General features: G+C 48.5%; 1 protein-coding gene across 4 annotated transcripts in view; it reads right to left on the bottom strand.

Annotated features, from left to right (window-relative positions):
- ARHGAP28 (Rho GTPase activating protein 28) overlaps window positions 1-16670 on the bottom strand; it is a 1312783-nt gene that overhangs the window by 471416 nt on the left and 824697 nt on the right. The window contains exon 1 of one of the 4 annotated variants that reach the window (XM_069620695.1): window positions 11584-11788. The exons of the other annotated variants lie outside the window; for them this stretch is intronic. The gene's annotated coding sequence lies outside the window, so the exon portion shown is untranslated. Of the gene's footprint in view, window positions 1-11583; window positions 11789-16670 lie in introns of those variants that run through there. 4 annotated transcript variants of the gene reach the window in all.

The following is a 16670-nucleotide window of genomic DNA, read 5'->3' as shown; positions in this document are numbered from 1 at the left end:
GGGGGGGACAAACATCCTTATACCCACCTAAAATCACGTCCATGGCCCCCATAATGTTCATCACATTTTAGTGCGCTCTATTAAACTAGCGCCAGAAGCACAGTGATGCCTCCAACATGTTTTCATGTTAAATTTTGAGAATCATACTTTTCCACTAGAATATCTGCCGCGCAGGGATGTTGCTAGGTCTGGAAAAGACCCGGGGCTATGCTAATGTCAGAACTGCCAGGACTCAGCGCTAGCCAGCTAGCCTTTTGGTTAAGGCTAAGGCTCTTTTGGTTGTAGCCCCTGATAGAATCTCAGGAGCTGCAACCAAAAGATCAGGGGCTATAGCCCCCTTAGCCCCCCCCCAGCAACGCCTCTGCTGCCGCGGTTCCTTGCCCTTGAGAGACAATACGCGCGGAAGGAAGGATGCTGGAGGCTTTGGATATCGGCAAAAGCTTTTGTGGAGGAAGTGGCCTGGTCCCCTTTCCCTCTCAGCATTGCGAGGGAGGTTATTCCCCATTGCGTTGCTCAGTCAATAATTGGAGCATGAGTCCTCAATACACAAAGCTTTCCCTGCTCAATGAGCCCCTTCCTCCTTTGTAGTGCCAAGGCAGAAGAGCCTCTTGAACTGTAATTGCCAGAAGCTCATGGCGGGTTTATAGCTTCCCACATCAGTTGATTAGATTGACTGACTTATTGATCAGGCATCCGCACAGGACCCCCGCCCCTTGTTTCGCGTATCAATAGGCCCGCGAAAGCATAGCGTGCTTTCTCTGGCCTCTCAATGTGAGCGCGTCCTTGGCGAAGGCATTCTTTGGAGCACGTATTTGTATTATGCACCTGTGATTTATGTCTCTTAATTACTGCAACAATACCTGCATTATGCATTGTTGATTTCAGGAGCCCCGGCCCTTTGACCTTTAACTGCTTCCTTCCCTTTCAGCAGCACCGACGCGACCGGAAGCAAAGGAGCTACCAGTGAATGAACGTGTGAGATGAAGAAGGGCCAATTTCATTAGCAGTGCTTGGAAGCAGGCCACTGGTGCAGGTTTTTCAGGTTAATGCCGTCTCGTCCTAGGGGCACAGCAACATGCAGTTGTTTAGCAAAGGGCTGGGATAAATGTAAACACACACGCGCGGATGTACACACTGAAGCGTACACTGGTTCTGCCAGTAAACAACACTAATTCCAGCATTTACAGAACACTTCTCGGCTCAGCGATTGGCTGCTTGCAGCCCGTGATTGCTTTGCCTCTTGTGTGAACCCACCATGTTTCCGCTGTGCAAACCCGTCTGACGCCCAGAGGAGAACTTGATAGAGATGAGAGAAACTGGAAAAAGTTCACTGCAACTGGATGAAATTGCAGCATAGCTGCATTAATAGTGCAGGGTGGACATTTTAGGACCTCCTGTTTGCCCAGGAGGAATTGGATGGGGTCAGACCACTGGGATCTGTGCTGAACCTGGCACGCGCACATCCGGTGTGGAATAAGAGCCGAGAAGCAGGAGAAAGGGAAGCCTTGGGCATTAGTGGAAGAGATGCATGCCACCACCCCTCTGCGAGCGCAGGAAGAAGCAATAAAGATTGTATGGCTCCACAACCATCATAGCCATAGAGAATTCACATTGGGCATTAGTGGAAGGGATGCATGCCACCACCGCTCTGCGAGCGCAGGAAGAAGCAATAAAGATTGTATGGCTCCACAACCATCATAGCCATAGAGAATTCACATTGGGCATTAGTGGAAGGTTTGCATACCACCACCCCTATGCAAGCGCAGTAAGAAGAAATTAAGATTGTATGCTCCACAACCATCATATCCATAGAAAATTCACATTGGGCATTTGTGGAAGGGATGCATACCACCACCCATCTGCAAGCGCAGGAAGAAGCAATGAAGATTGTATGCTCCACAACCATCATAGCCATAGAAAATTCACATTGGGCATTAGTAGAAGGGATGCATACCACCACCCCTCTGAAAGCGCAGGAAGAAGCAATGAAGATTGTATGCTCCACAACCATCATAGCCATAGAAAATTCACATTGGGCATTAGTGGAAGGGATGCATACCACCACCCCTCTGCAAGCGCTGGAAGAAGCAATGAAGATTGTATGCTCCACAACCATCATAGCCATAGAGAATTCACATTGGGCATTAGTGGAAGGGATGCATACCACCACCCCTCTGCAAACGCAGGAAGAAGCAATGAAGATTGCACCAAGCAGGCCCTCTTCTATTTCCTGTAAAGAACCGCCCAGAATAATCCAAGCTGCGTTGCAACACCGGTCAGCCACCACTGGAGGCGCCTGAATCATCCATCAGAGCGTGTGCCAAATGGGCAGACAGGCACTCCACGATACAATGAACCATGTAAAGGGCAATCCAAACATCTTTCAACAAAGGCAATGCTAAACAGTCAAAAATGAAGGCAGTTTAAAAAACAATGCAGTGCTTAATGGGAGCCTAAAAATCGTCAGCAAAACATTCTAACAAAAATGAGCACAAAACAGGAAAACAAAGAAATCTGGTCTAAAGGGATGTTACCAGGCCGGAAGTACTACCAAAGCTGCCTCCGCTGCCTCAGCAGGTCAGTTTACTGTGTGTGTCTGTCAGTGTCGCACAGCTGGAGGCTACCTAGGAAGGATTACAAGTAAACACACTTGTCCAAACGCCCTTCTCACATGCTGTGACCTAAGCAAACAGTGCTGTGTTTTCCTTAGACAAGAACCCACCACTTCGTGTCGCGGGATCTTTCTATAAATGCAAATGCTGTTGATTTTCAAAACAAGAAGGTGGCATGCATCATGCGTGGGCCATGTTCATGACAAGGACCCATGCTAGTCATTACTCTCAGTCGTATACATCCCAGTAATATAGCATAACATGACCAGGTTAAACATGTGTCCAATCCATAGACATCTTTCAGACAAATATGATCCCAATGGAATGGACATATTGCAACCAAAACTGATCTGATGTAGGGGCACAGGCGTAATCTTAAGGGGTGGGGGGGTGTTTGTCCCCCCCGCCAACTTTTGTGGCACACCATTTTGAGACACTCACTTGGCTGGGGCCCCTTTCATTTATATATCATGTCCCTGCCCCCAACATGTTCAGCAAAATTACTCCACTGCTTAGAGGAAGCATTCGATGTGAAACCTTACACGAATATCTGTTCATGTGTTTTACTTAGTCCCAATTCCTAAACAATGTCAGATTGAATTTGTCCAATTTTTGATCCAAATGTTACTCTTTAATTTGCAAACTAATTAATAGTTCATGGAAGTCATGTTTAATCTCCTTTAAATCATCCGGAATAATCTCTGTTACTTGCCGCATTCCAAACATTCTGGCTTCAGCAGAAGCCTAGCGAAATTAAGATTTTAGATTTTAGAAAAAAGTGCTAAAAGCCATTAGAACCTTGGGAGAGGCCATTAATGCTTGGATTAATACCCTTCTGTAACTAGTTGCCGATACTATCTATAATGATACACTGACCTCCACCTTGGTCCATAAGGATTCATTATTCACCACAGTACAAGTCAATAACAAGCATCCACGGAATACCCTGAATGTGGATTGTCTCGTTTCTGAGCCATACCACAGTGTAATCCCATGGACGCATTTACGTGTATGGCGCGCCAGGTACACTCTCTTTTTTCTTCTTTTTTTTCTGGCGACCATGGAAAGGGAGAAGGGACCACACGTAGTCCCTTCTCCCTTTTCCAAGGTGGCCAGTTTCCTCCCATTCATTAGTACAGAGCAAGCTGGCCCAAAATGGCGCCCTCTTGCTCCGTACTAATGAAGCAGTACGCACGTTCTGGTGTTCATAGAACTAATGCGTACTGCGACGACACCTTTTCAAACGGCAAAAGAAATGTCACTTGAAAAGGTTTCGTCAGCGCATTAGTATTCTGGGGCTGCAAACTCCAGGAAACTAGTATCCCGAGACTGCAGACCCAGGAATACTAATGGCAATAACCGCCTCACCGGCAGGCCATTACCACCTTAAGGTAATGCCCCTGGGTATGATATGTTATGATATGGCATTTGTAAAGCGCCTATACACAAGTGTTTCAAGGCGCGACGAGGCAGGGGGGGAACAGGAGGGAGACAGACAACGATCCTACTAGGCCAGGTGTCATTCAGATCGTGCAAGGGCAAGGGTAGAGGAGAAGGGAAAAGTGCAAGGGGAAAGGGAGAGGGGAAAGTGCAGTACAGGGTTATAAGGAAAAAACATTATAAATAACAAGGGCCAGCTGGTGGCAAGTGCGAGGTAAGTGCAGACAAGTGCTAGGAAAGGGGGGCTGTAGGGATACAGACACAGTCCCGCAGTGCAGGGGTTGCCCGGGAGGCAGTGCAGGGGAGAGTGGCAGGGCAGGGACCGAGAACGGTGAGTGGCCCAGTTGCAGATTCAGTGCAGTTTCAGTAATTTTAGCAGGGGAGAGGGGGAGAGAAAGCGGAGGCAAAGAGGAAGGTTTTGAGGTGCTTCCGGAACCGGAGATGGTTCTCCTCAAGTTTCAAGGAGGAAGGAAGGCTGTTCCAGAGGGAGGCCCCTGTAGAGGAGAGAGATCTGCCCCCAGCTCGTTGTTTGGAGAAGCGGCTGACCCTGAGGGAGTTGGAGATGGATGAGCGAAGAGCCCGAGAAGGAAGATATTTAGGAAGAGAGAGTTGAAGGTATTTTGGCCCAATGCCCCAGACGGCCTTGTGGACAATGCAGAGGGTTTTGAACTTGATCCTCGCAGTTACTGGGAGCCAGTGTAGTGATTTCAGTCCTGGAGAGATACGGTCCCTGGGCTTGAGGTCAAGGACAAGTCTCGCAGTCCTGTTCTGGATGAGTTGCAAAGGGCGGAGAGTAGAGGCGGGCAGATTTAGATAGAGGCTGTTACAGTAGTCCAGCTTCGAGAGAACCAGGGCTCTAGAGACAATGAGCTTCTGGGGGAAGGAGAGGAAAGGAAGGATACCTCTGAGGAGGTGTAGCTGGTAGTGTGACTTCTTAGAGACGTCGGATATGTGAGGAGAGAAGGAGAGTGTAGAGTCGAAGATGACCCCAAGGTTTTTTGCCTTGCAGGTAGGAGCGGGAAGAGGGCCAAGAGAGGCCGGCCAGAGAGCTGCAGGGAAGGAGGGAGTGGGTGTGCCGATGAGTAGAATCGCAGTCTTACTGGCATTAAGGCAGAGGTCGTTGGTGGCACACCATTCCTGGATAGCAGAAAGACAGTTAGAGATGAGGGAAGGAGAAGAGGAGGCCGAGGGTAGCCTGAAGATGAGCTGGGTATTATCCGCATAGCACTGAAAGTTGGGGCAGACAGCGGCGATCCGGTTGGGCGAGAAGTGCCAGATACTGGTTGAAAAGCCAGGGAGAGAGGTTAGATCCCTGGGGGACACCACAGGTAGAGAAAAAGATGTCAGAGCGGAAAGACCCCAGTTGGACCTGGGAGGGTCGATTGGAGAGGAAAGAGGGCAACCACGCCAGAGCCTGACCAGTGATACCCAGGTTATCATGGAGACGGTTGAGCAGGATGCTATGGTTGACAGTATCAAAGGCAGAAGAGAGATCAAGCAAAATGAGAACACATGGAATGTTCGAGTCAAGGTTCAAGAGCAGGTCCTCACGGATGTTCAGGAGGGCAGTTTCCGTGCTTCTGGCAGCTCTGAAGCCAGACTGATGGTCAGACTACCAACAGTTTCAGCATGGTGATTAAGCTGGGAGATGGCCAGTTTGGTTCTAGGTCATTTGGTCGAAAATAAATGGTCGACAGGACAATTGGTCGACACCAAAAGGTCGACAGGTCAACTGGTCGAATTTTTTTTGTTTTTTCACAAATTTTTTTTTGGGGGGGTCCCCTCCAACCCCCTTTTTTTTTGCTAAAAACCCCTTTTAACCCCTTAACGAAAACCTAAAATATATATATATAAATTTTAAAAAAATTCGACCATTTGACCTGTCGACCAAATTGTGTCCACCAATTGTCCTGTCGACCATTTGTCTGTCGACCATTTGACCGGACACCGGCCAGTTTCTCCAGGAGCTTGCCCAGGAAGGGAGTGATAGAGATTGGGCGATAGTTAGCTGGGCAGGAAGGGTCGGAAGAGGGTTTCTTAAGAAGGGGATGCACAAGGGAGTGCTTGAGAGTGGATGGGAAAACTCCTGAGGCGAAGGAGTGATTGCAGAAGTCAGCAAGGGCAGGAGCCAAGGAGTCGATGTGGTCCTTGATAGTTTTGGAGGAACAGGGGTGGACCTGTTTTGACGAGACTTTCATAGATCAGACTTGTCTCGAAACCTTGTCAGCAGAGAAAAGGGGAAAGGCAGAGAAGGAGAGAGGAGGGGTGGCTGCAGAAGGGCCAGATGAGGGGCAGGGAATAGAGGAGGGGAGGTGATAGGAGGAGAGTGAGGACAGGATGTCCTGAGTTTTAGAAATGAAGTGAGAGGCCAGTGCCGTGCAGAGGGCCTGGGAGGGGACAGGAGAGGTATAGACTGCAGCAGGGTTGGCCAGCTCCTTGCAGATTTTAAAGAGTTCGGCCGAATTGTTAGATGCCGCAGAGATGCGGGCTTGGATAAGGGCTCTCTTTTTGGTGAGAACGGAGAGCCGGTATTGCCTTAGGAGCAGGCGGCAGGCGGCAGGCCAGTTTGTCAGGGGATGAACATGAAGCACGCCATTTCCTCTCTGCCACCCTGCAATTGCCTTTAAGGGTGACGAGATCCCAGTCATACCAGGAGTTACATTGGGCTTTGGGGTCACCATTAAGGCCCTCGCTACGCTTGGGCCTGTAACTTCAGGCCCCAGGGGCATTACCTTGGGTGGTAATGGCCTGCCGGCTCGGCGGTTATTGCCATATTATGTTCTGCTTCTAGGGGCACTAACAGTATTAGCATGCGACCAGCACTGGTCATTGGGCCGGATTTACCCTGCATCCGAGATCAGGCAAAACATGTCTCACCAGATCTGGGGAAACTATGTACTGCCCTTCAGGCGTTTTAATGCTTCTAACTTGCTTTTTTTGCTCAAGCAGGATTCGAATACAGGTCTTCAGGACCAAGGTTAAGCGACTTACCCAGTAGACCACTTGAGCATCTCTTCAGGATACATGTGAAATGCTTGTTAGGATTGCATTTTGCCGAAAATATTTAGGCACGCTTTGTATGTTTAAAAGGTGTGCACCTTTAATGCTGGGAATGCACCATTCATTATAGGAAACACTCCTCCACATCTGGGCTATTTTCCAAGTGTTAATAATCAATTAATCTCCTGAAATGTAAATGTTTTTTTATGGGGCGGGAGGCTTAGGAAAATCCCCCACGTTTGCCAATTGACCCCTCTGCCCCTGTCGCTGGTGGGATCCCAAAGTTAAGAATGTCCATTTCCAGCACTGGACATGACTCAGGATCTACCCCATCTAATTGCACTCGAAGTTTTGCCAATGTCATAACATGGTGAATTTACATGGGTGTCCTGCCCCCATACCTCCTGTTCTCCAACCAGCTTTGTGCTTAACTTTCTTCCCTCCCCCAAGCCCTATTTAACCTCTACCCACTCCTCTACCTTCCCTAATCTTGCTTACTGTGCAGTAGCATGTTCCACTGCAAAATGTGGTCATTCCGCTGCGCACAGATGGGGGACAGCAGAGCCTGATTCATGGATTTTTTTGCTCGTTTCATAGTCTCTTTGAACTGTCGACACAAACCCTGATTCATGGAACTGGGTAAATTGTATTTCTGCGGGGAAAAGACAGTGCAAAGTCATTGTGTACTGCAAAAGTAAATATGCACTGACTTTGTACTGCAAAAATACACTTTGCACAGTTCCATGAATCAGGATTTGTGTCTGCAGTGCAAAGTCACTTTGAACCGTGCAAATAATTCCATGAATCGGGCAGGGATGTCATTTCACCAAAATGGTAGGTTTAGCGCAAGTGGCATCACATGACCCATGACCTCTGATGACATCACAGGATGTGATGTCATTTGACCCCACAGCGAAGTGACATCACAGGGAGCGATGGAACACAACCTTTTACACCTTGAAGAAACAGGAAGTGGCATCATATAGCATTGTTCCTAAGTACACTATGAAAAATATGGTTACAATATTCCTGTAACGTGATATACATTTCATATAAGAATGGATCACCATATGTAGCGGCTGAAAAAAACATGCTATAAATGCAACTTGTGAAAAGCAAAATACATAGACCAAAATGGATGCTTATTCTACTCTACATGCTTTTTGGAGGATTGTGTCTGCATTGTGAATAAAGGTGTTTAAGAACAGACTAACTCAGTGACTCGCACCCTGAAGTGTGCGTAAAAGAAACCTTTAATGAGTCTAGCAATAATTGTATAGAATTCCAGAAACACAAATGATTTGTGATTCCTTCTCTTTCTTATTTAGGATCACTGCTCAAAGTGTTACACTTGTGCCCCACCCCCAATGTTTTTAAGAAGCTACCCCTAAACATATTTAATTTGTTTAGGGGTAGCAAGGGAGACCTTGTGACATTCAGGCACCTAATGACGTCCAGGGACCTAAATGACGTCCCTGGAATCGGGCCCCAAGTTTTTTTAACCCTTCCCATTCCCCCACACTCTCCCTGCTTTCCATCAGCAGCCAGTCTTCTACAGATTGCCAGAACGAGCTGCATTCTAGGAACGATGTCAGCGGCGGCCTGACAAGCAGTTATAGGCTGCAGTCTGATCAGTGGTGGGTCCCGTGTGCCCTGGGAGTTGCCGCTCGGAAAGGCACCGTTCCAGGCAGCCTAAGGTGACCAACTCTTTGATAGTCTGTCGCAGGACACCTGCCCACAAGGCGGTGATGACTTCACAATGTCACTCACGTTTGGCCCGCCCCTTTTTTCATTTATTTTTAATGGCTCTTAATTCCTGGCTTCATTGAAATGCAAATTGTTTGTCCTTGGGAGGTGATGGTCACGTTTTTTTTTAACTGCAAACATGACCATCAGGACCCCAGGAGCAAAGCATTAGCATTTGAATGAAGCCTGATGTCAGAGCGTTACAGCTCCACCTGCAGGCTCAAAAGGAGCCAGGACTGCAGAGCCCCCTGAGAAAGAAAGTAGCAGGAGGCAGGGCCATGCTGTGTAAATGGCCACTTCAGTTTGCAGAGTGGCTGTGCTGAACTCAGGTTGTCCCTACGCAAATCGGGACAACCTGCGTCCCGCACAGCCACTCTGCAAACTGCAGGACACAGTCCCTAATTGCGGGACAATCCCGCGAAATCCGGGACAGTTGGCCACCCTAAGGCAGCCATATCCCACATTGCTGTAGTGCAGATACATGAAACTGGAGAGCACGCGTTCCATGAGGTTTAACCTGGCCCACAAAGCTTGGCGGCGAGCAAGCACAAGCCAGACAGCAATTCGAGAGCTCGGGACCTAAGAAAAGCCCCGTCAAAAGGCAAAAGTGCCTGTTTTCCTTCCCATTGTCATGTGCTGTAAAGACAGAAATCCATCCTAAGCTGCTGTGATTCAGGAAGTTTGGCGAACTCTCCAGACGTTTGCAGGCGAGCTCACGCCTCGCGCCTTTGCAACATGACATTAAAACAAAACAATAGCGCTGGCTTCGGGAGTTAGTCCCATTTCAAGGAAAACCTATACACTTCTGAGGCAGTGCTAGAAATCTTCAATCGCTTTTTTAAGAACATGCTTGCCTGCGTAACAGGAGGAAAACAAAGAAATCTGGTGTAAAGACATGTTACCAGGCCGGAAGTACTACCAAACGTCCCCCAACTATCCCCCCCCCCCCCACCCCGCCCCCCGCGCTGTCCCCCGCTTCCTCAGCGGGGAGTGTTTACTGAGAGTGTCTGTCAGTGTCGCACAGCTGCAGGCTACCTAGGCAGGATTACAAGTAAACACACTTGTCCAAACGCCCTTCTCGTGTGCTGTGACCTAAGCAAACCGCGAGATAAAGCCACGGTTCGTTCTTAGTGCAACTAAGAGTTTAATTAACTTGAAGGTTAGAGTGGCAGAGACTGTCGCATTCATTGCAATCACTTGGAAGTTTATGGGCGGGAAATTATCTTGGGATGGCGCTCACGTGGGTTCCCCATAAATGATCATGCCCCCACCCCATACGTAGAATCATTTCATGGCTAGAGCCTGCAAGCTCACATTAGTGCTCCACTAAAAACCATTGTTCAGTGAAAAGCAATTGTGGGGCCCTTTTTGATCGGTGGCTCCTGCCTAATTGGGTGAGTGGCAATACTGTCCTTCCATAGTGAGTCTCCCTGGGGACCCAGTACTCTGAAGGGATCTGGCCCTGCAGCCTGCCCTCACACTGCCATGCCAAACCTCAATGAAGTTAACCCTTAACTGTACTTGATGGTTTCTGAAACAGTCTGCTGCTGCCGCTGCTAATATCTTTTAATCAGGGTGGATGCGAAAGCAATGAAATGGTTCTCAGTCCGCTCTGCACACTTCCCGGGCATCCTTTTCTGTGCAGACATTCTGCTGAGCTAGCCTCCAGTCCGCCCCCAACCTCGCACTTTGAATGGTGGTCCCCACTTTTGCTCTAAGACAACTCCCCCCCCGCCCCACGTGTCTTTCATGTTCTCCTCCTAACCCTGCGCCCCATTCCCCACCCCCTCCCGCTCACACGCTCGGTTCAAACAGGCAGGGGTTCCTGCCCTCTGCCCCGTTCCTGACTGCCACTCTTCCCACACCCACTTCTCTCCCCTCCCTGGCCCGTCAACACCCGGACGCCAGAACCCATTGGAACTGGGGCACTGTGATGCACTAAGACTTGCACGACAAAGGTGTCGTGCTAAAGTCATCCCTGCTAATGCGCCACGGGCAACAAACACATTAAAGCATTGTCATAATGAAGAAATGCCACACATAGCTACATTTAGCACAACATTCCACATTGAAAAACAGCTATCAGTAATCTCCACCCCAAACATGCACCCTTGCCGTGGCAGAAGCACTGTCAGGCTGATTTGTATGGGCCCAGGACATGTATTTATTTGAGCACCGAAGTATTCCCGGTGGATACAACATGTCTACCGCAGGGCTCTGCTTTTGGGCGCTGTGTGTGTTTGTAATGTGACAGCAGACAACCAACGAGCCAAGAACCACTAAGTAAAACCCACACGTTTTTTGGTTTAGCCATTGAATACCACTCCAAGTCAAACTGGTACAAGAGGGAAAGCTCTCAAACAACACCCAATGGAAGGTGTGAAAGGTGGGGTTGGCCAGCACTGTACAATAACATTTAGTAAAAAATAACCGCTTTCTTGTTGTGACCCGTTAAGCTATAGCCACACGACGTTGGCACTCTTAACTGGTACCCAGGCACGTGTGGATACTTTTTGGTAAATCAACTGCTTTTCTCGTTTGCCACTGTAATTTACCACCCTTTTATCCGTAACCCGGGAGACGGTAAAACCATTACACCCCCACCCTTATGCTTGAAAAGGCAGATTCTCGACGCTTTCTCTCTGGGAGTCCTCCCTTGTGGCAAGATTCGTCCGTTTCCACTTCACACCTAGGTTGGGCGAGTGGCGCGCGGTTTGGCTGGGAATCTGTGGAGAACCTTCTAGGTGCCCGGCCGGAAGGGGGCGCCGCGCGCATTGGCACTTACTGTGACACGGGGGCCCGCTCGCTCTCACAGGAAGCCCCTCCGAGACACAGGAATGCCCGCCAGATGACGGCGTGAGAAGACGTCGCTCCTGTCACCTCCACGGCTCCTGCAGTGCCCGCGCATGGTTTCGGGTTTCACCTCATCGCCGAGGAGGCACGCACAGACAGCTGACATGAGGCTTGCACTGTGTGAGGCACACGAGGAAGTTTGCGAGCGAAATATCTGCCTGGGCGCATGTGACTCCAGTGATGTAAGGCACACGGGGAAGAAATGTATCTATCGCTCTTTTGTGTGCCTGCCACCAGGGCTGAATCGCGAGTTACTTGCAGTGTGCAAAGAGCGTGCGCTGCACTTACAACGAAGCGGGGGAGGTTCCAGCGCAACGTTAACTAACCATGAATGAGACTAACCAGAGGAATTCGAACATATGTCCAATGGCAGATGGAGTTGCCAAACCCAAGAGGCAAAAGGTAGGCAAGTGACAGTCAACAGAGAGCTCCATCGCCAGCTTGGTTTTACCAGACCCTGCATTCAATTTCTATAAAAAGTTGGAGGTTTACACACCTTTCCCCCAAGGTCCCCGTTGCCTCTGTTGGCCCAGAAAGTGGAAAAGGACAAAGTTGTTGGAGTTGTGGGTCATAAAAGGCTAAGCGATATAGGGCATTAGTAGCCAGAATTGGCAAGTTTCTAGGACAAATGATCTTTCAGATAATTCATCCACCACAGCGCTTCGAGGCCATACCAGTGGCAGCAGGCACTATGCAAAAAACACCTAACATGACATTTCACCCCTCTACTGCCTTTACCATATTATATGATATGGCATTTATAACACAAGTGATTCTAGGTGTGATAAGGCAAGGAGGGGGAAACAGAGGGAGGACAAAACAACAATCTTACTATGCCATGTGTCATTCGGATTGCACAAGCGCAGGGGATGGGTGTTAGGGAAAATTCTCATTTCTTTGCTAATTCCCTTCAACCTTAGAGACCCCCAGCTCTTCTGCTGGACTTTAGGACTTTTAAATTTTAACCCTGGATTGAGTGAGTCCTTTTCTCACGCTCTAATATCTATTTACCTGATTTGGATTATGTGTTTCCACTGTTTTGGGAGTCTGACAAACTCCACTTTTTGTATGGTGACACACAGCATGTTCAGTGCAGTGTCACAGAGAAATCCTTTAGGGTTCTCGTAAGCTTTAAATACCTTTTCTTGTGTGAACTACTGTTCCCAAGAATAGTAAAGTGAAATTGGCTATATTTACCTTTTCTATTTGTAGGTCCAACACACACCATCTCATGTAGAGTGCTGGCGGGTTACCTATTAGCCCCTTATCCTACATTCTCATGTAAACATTGTTATGTTACCCTCACTACTTGAAATGGCTGGTGGCAGTGGTTAAAATGTTACTAACATTGTGCTTTTCTACCGCAGGCTGAATCCTCAGCTGCAGTACAGCACCCGTGGGTGACCATTTTGTCAAAATGTCTCTGGTCTTCTTTTTTCGCCATTTTCTGTTTGTGAGGTCTTTCTTGGGTTTTATTCTGTGCATTGAGCTGGTTTTGAGCACTTTGTTAATTTTGCCTTTGGCGGGCTTCAGCCCTCAAGCCCGCCTCTGGCTCCAGTGTGTCTGGAAGGACAGGATGTGAGGGAGGGTCCCGAAACTCCTCTGTCCTTTGTCTCTAGGAATGCCTGAATGCAACAAGTCCTGATTGGCTGGCTGTCCTTTGAGGACAGCCACACTGCAGTGTGATTGACAGCCTAGGATATGCATGAATGAGAGAAACCTGCTTAAAAGGTGAGGGTTTTGGAATTAGAGGCAGAGTCGACCACTGGGAGAAATACCCAACAAAGAAACTGTGAACAAAGCCTGCCGCATCCTCCTGGACCTTTGAATTGACTGATGAAGCCTGCGGCTGTGCTGAAACTTCTTTTTCAACTCAACAGAGAAGCTCCAGAAGGGACTGTCAAGGAGTTCCCCCTTTCTCACCTGAGTTCGATCTTTGCTGGATTTCGTGATCAATGCCTTCTTGCGTACTGCTCAGGTCTTGAATAAGGCTGCACGAGTCTCTTCCGACTCCAGCGTGCGTTCAAGTACCGGGATGCAGAGGTCCAGGAATCCAGGAAATAACAGGGTGAGCAACTAGCACACGAGTCCAGGAAACAAGAAAGGAAGGAAAGGGACTAGAATTGGGTTAGAGTGGAAGAAGCAAGGGAAACAATACCGCGAGCAACGGAGCACACGTCTGGTCGCTACTTTGCAATAGCATTGAGACGTGCGGGGCCACGGGGGCGTGGCATATTTATAGAACGTACTACGTCCACCGTGAAGGCTGGTACGAGGCATGTCACGTGATACGGCCATGTTGGGAGAAACAATGAATGCAAGCCCCGTCGTGACAAGGACCAGGAAGTCCAGAAGGGGCGCGTTCTGTGACTCATGACAGGGACGGCTTCTCCCCTTCGGGGGGACCAACAAACCCTGAGACGAACTAAACTGGACCATCTTCTCCAACTGGCTTTACTTCTTCACTGCTGCAAGAACCGAGTGCCAGGGGTCGAGAAATCCATAGTCAAGTGCAATGTCTGAAATCTGTCTAGAAGCTCCAGGAGTCTCCTAAGAACCCTCCAGAAGCAGGACGAGTAAAGTTCGAGTGCCCTCACCAGAGTGCAGGACCCAATGGGTGAAGGACCCCTAACCAGTGTCCGAGATCCGCAAAGGTGCTGTTTGCTAAGCGCTGAAACCGCAAAGTGCTGCTGAACCAAAAAGATCCTGTAGCTGCCGACATCCTCCCAAGTACCGCCACAGGAGGCCTCCAGACGTCCTCCCTCTTGCCCCTATGACTGAGGCTCAGGAACACAGGGTCTGCACCGCTATAGCAAGACAGAATCCAGCAGGACCACTCTTCTTCAAACCATAGGTAATGTTTTGACTTTAGGTACTTACCTCATTGTCTTTTAGCTGTGCTTTTCTCAGCTGGGAATTGCAGTGGCTTACTTTTAGAGTTGATTCCAACTCTCTTTTCACAGGCTTAACAGCTTGTGACCATACAAGAGATTTTTCCAACAAACTCTCCAACTTTGTGCAAGACTTTGATTCTAAGAAGTGACTCAGCTCCACAGACTGTTTCAAATTGACTCTGGCTGTCCTGGCTCCCTGCATAATCTTTAGCCCATTGACTTTGATATTGTTTGTCCCTCATATGTGGCAATTTGTTTTAGACTGTTATTGCTGGCAAAGGCTTGTCTAGATTTCATTGGAAGATTTAAATGTCCTCACATATACTGAGAACCTGTTTAACCTTTTCCTTCCTTAAATGTTTCCTTTCTGCCACCTCAGAATCTACAAAGTATAACTAGTGTTGCATATAAATGCAATTACTGTCCTTGTGATTGAAGTCAAGTCAGAGTGTAGGAATTGTGTATCAAACATATCCAAAGATTATCCACTAACTTGTTCTGATTCTTAAAAGTAATTTTAAAGTATATTTACATTGTTACATGAATTGCCTTTTTAAAGAATGCTTATTTAAAAGTTGATGTTAAATAAATAAATAACTATTTATAAGAGAAACCTCGAGTGTAAGTGTTACTTGGTTACTTGCATTTATGAATTTCAGTGGTACAGCTCTACAGTTCACATTTACCCCTCTTGAGATAGGCCTGGCTGCTCAGTCACACTACCAACCAACGTGTGTAGTACAGACCTATACCAAAAGGTGGGTTTCCAAATACCAAGCAGATAAGTGTTGTGTAGTCTCACACAGTGCGTCTGCATCAATTCTTACCTAACAACGGGAAGGGGAGAAGTGCAAAATGGGGTGCAAGGTTGGAGAAGTGCAAATAGTCGAAAGTACAGCCAGCAGGTGGCTAAGTGAAGGTGATCAGGAAGTGCAACCAAGGGGTGGCTCATAAGTGTAGATAGAGGGGGCTGTACCGTTACAGATACAGAACACACGTGCTGGGGGAGCCAAGAGGCAATGCAAGGTGCAACTGGACAGGCAGGGACCTGGACCCAAGTTCAGACAGTGGCCAGCTGACCAGTGTGTGGAACAGACAGGTTATCAGCAGGGGAAACGAAGAGAGAAAGCAGAAGCGAAGAGGAAGGTCTTGAGTTGCTACCGGAACCAGAGATGTTTCTGCTCAAGTTTGAGAGAAGCAGGGAGACTGTTCCAGAGGGAGACCCCAGCCAAAGAAAGAGATCTGCCACCAACTCTATTCTTGGAAAAGCGAATGATCCTCAGAGAGTTGGAGGTGGATGAGCTGAGAGATCGAGATGGGAGATACTTAGGAAGAGAAAATTGGAGGTAGTGCGGTCCCAGACCCCAGAAAGCCTTGTGGACAATGCAGTGGGTATTGAACTTGATCCTTGCCTCCACTGGGAGCCAATGAAGAGATTTCAAAGCTGGAGAGATACAATCCCTGGGCTTGAGGCCAAGGACACGTCTCACAGTCCAGTTCTGCATTAGTTGTAGAGGACGGAGAGTAGAGGCAGGAAGATTTAGAAAGAGGCAGTTGCAGTAGTTGAGCCTTGAGAGGACCAGAGCTCTGGAGACAGTGAGCTTCTGGGGGAAAGTGAGGAAAGTAAGAATACTTCTGAGGAGGTGCAGCTGATAGTTTGACTTCTTAGAGACATCGGAGATGTGAGAAGAGAAGGAGATGGTGGAGTCGAAAATGACCCCAAGGTTCTTAGCCTCACAGGTAGGAGGAGGGGGAGGACATAGAGTGGGCAGCCAGAGAGGAAAGGAGGGAACTGGTGTTCCGATGAGGAGAATCTCCGTCTTACTGGCATTAAGGCAGTGATCATTAGCGGCACACCACTCCTGAATAGCAGACAGACAGTCAGGAATGAGAGAAGCAGTAGAGGCAGCCGAGGGGAGCATGAAAGAGAGCTGGGTGTCATCCACATAACACTGAAAGTTGGAGCAGAGATCAGCGATGCAGCGGGCAAGAGGCGCCAGGTATTGGTTGAACAGCCAGGGAGAGAGGTTAGACTCCTGGGGAACACCACTGGAAGAAAGAGAGATAGAAGACAGGAAGGACCCTAGTTGGACCAGAGAGAGGGTCAGTCAGTGAGAAAGGAGGT

Source organism: Ambystoma mexicanum, chromosome 5q (assembly GCF_040938575.1).
Source record: "Ambystoma mexicanum isolate Mex_15411 chromosome 5q, UKY_AmexF1_1, whole genome shotgun sequence".
In the NCBI taxonomy this organism is placed as follows: Eukaryota; Metazoa; Chordata; class Amphibia; order Caudata; family Ambystomatidae; genus Ambystoma; species Ambystoma mexicanum.
This window is presented reverse-complemented; position numbering and strand designations above follow the sequence as displayed.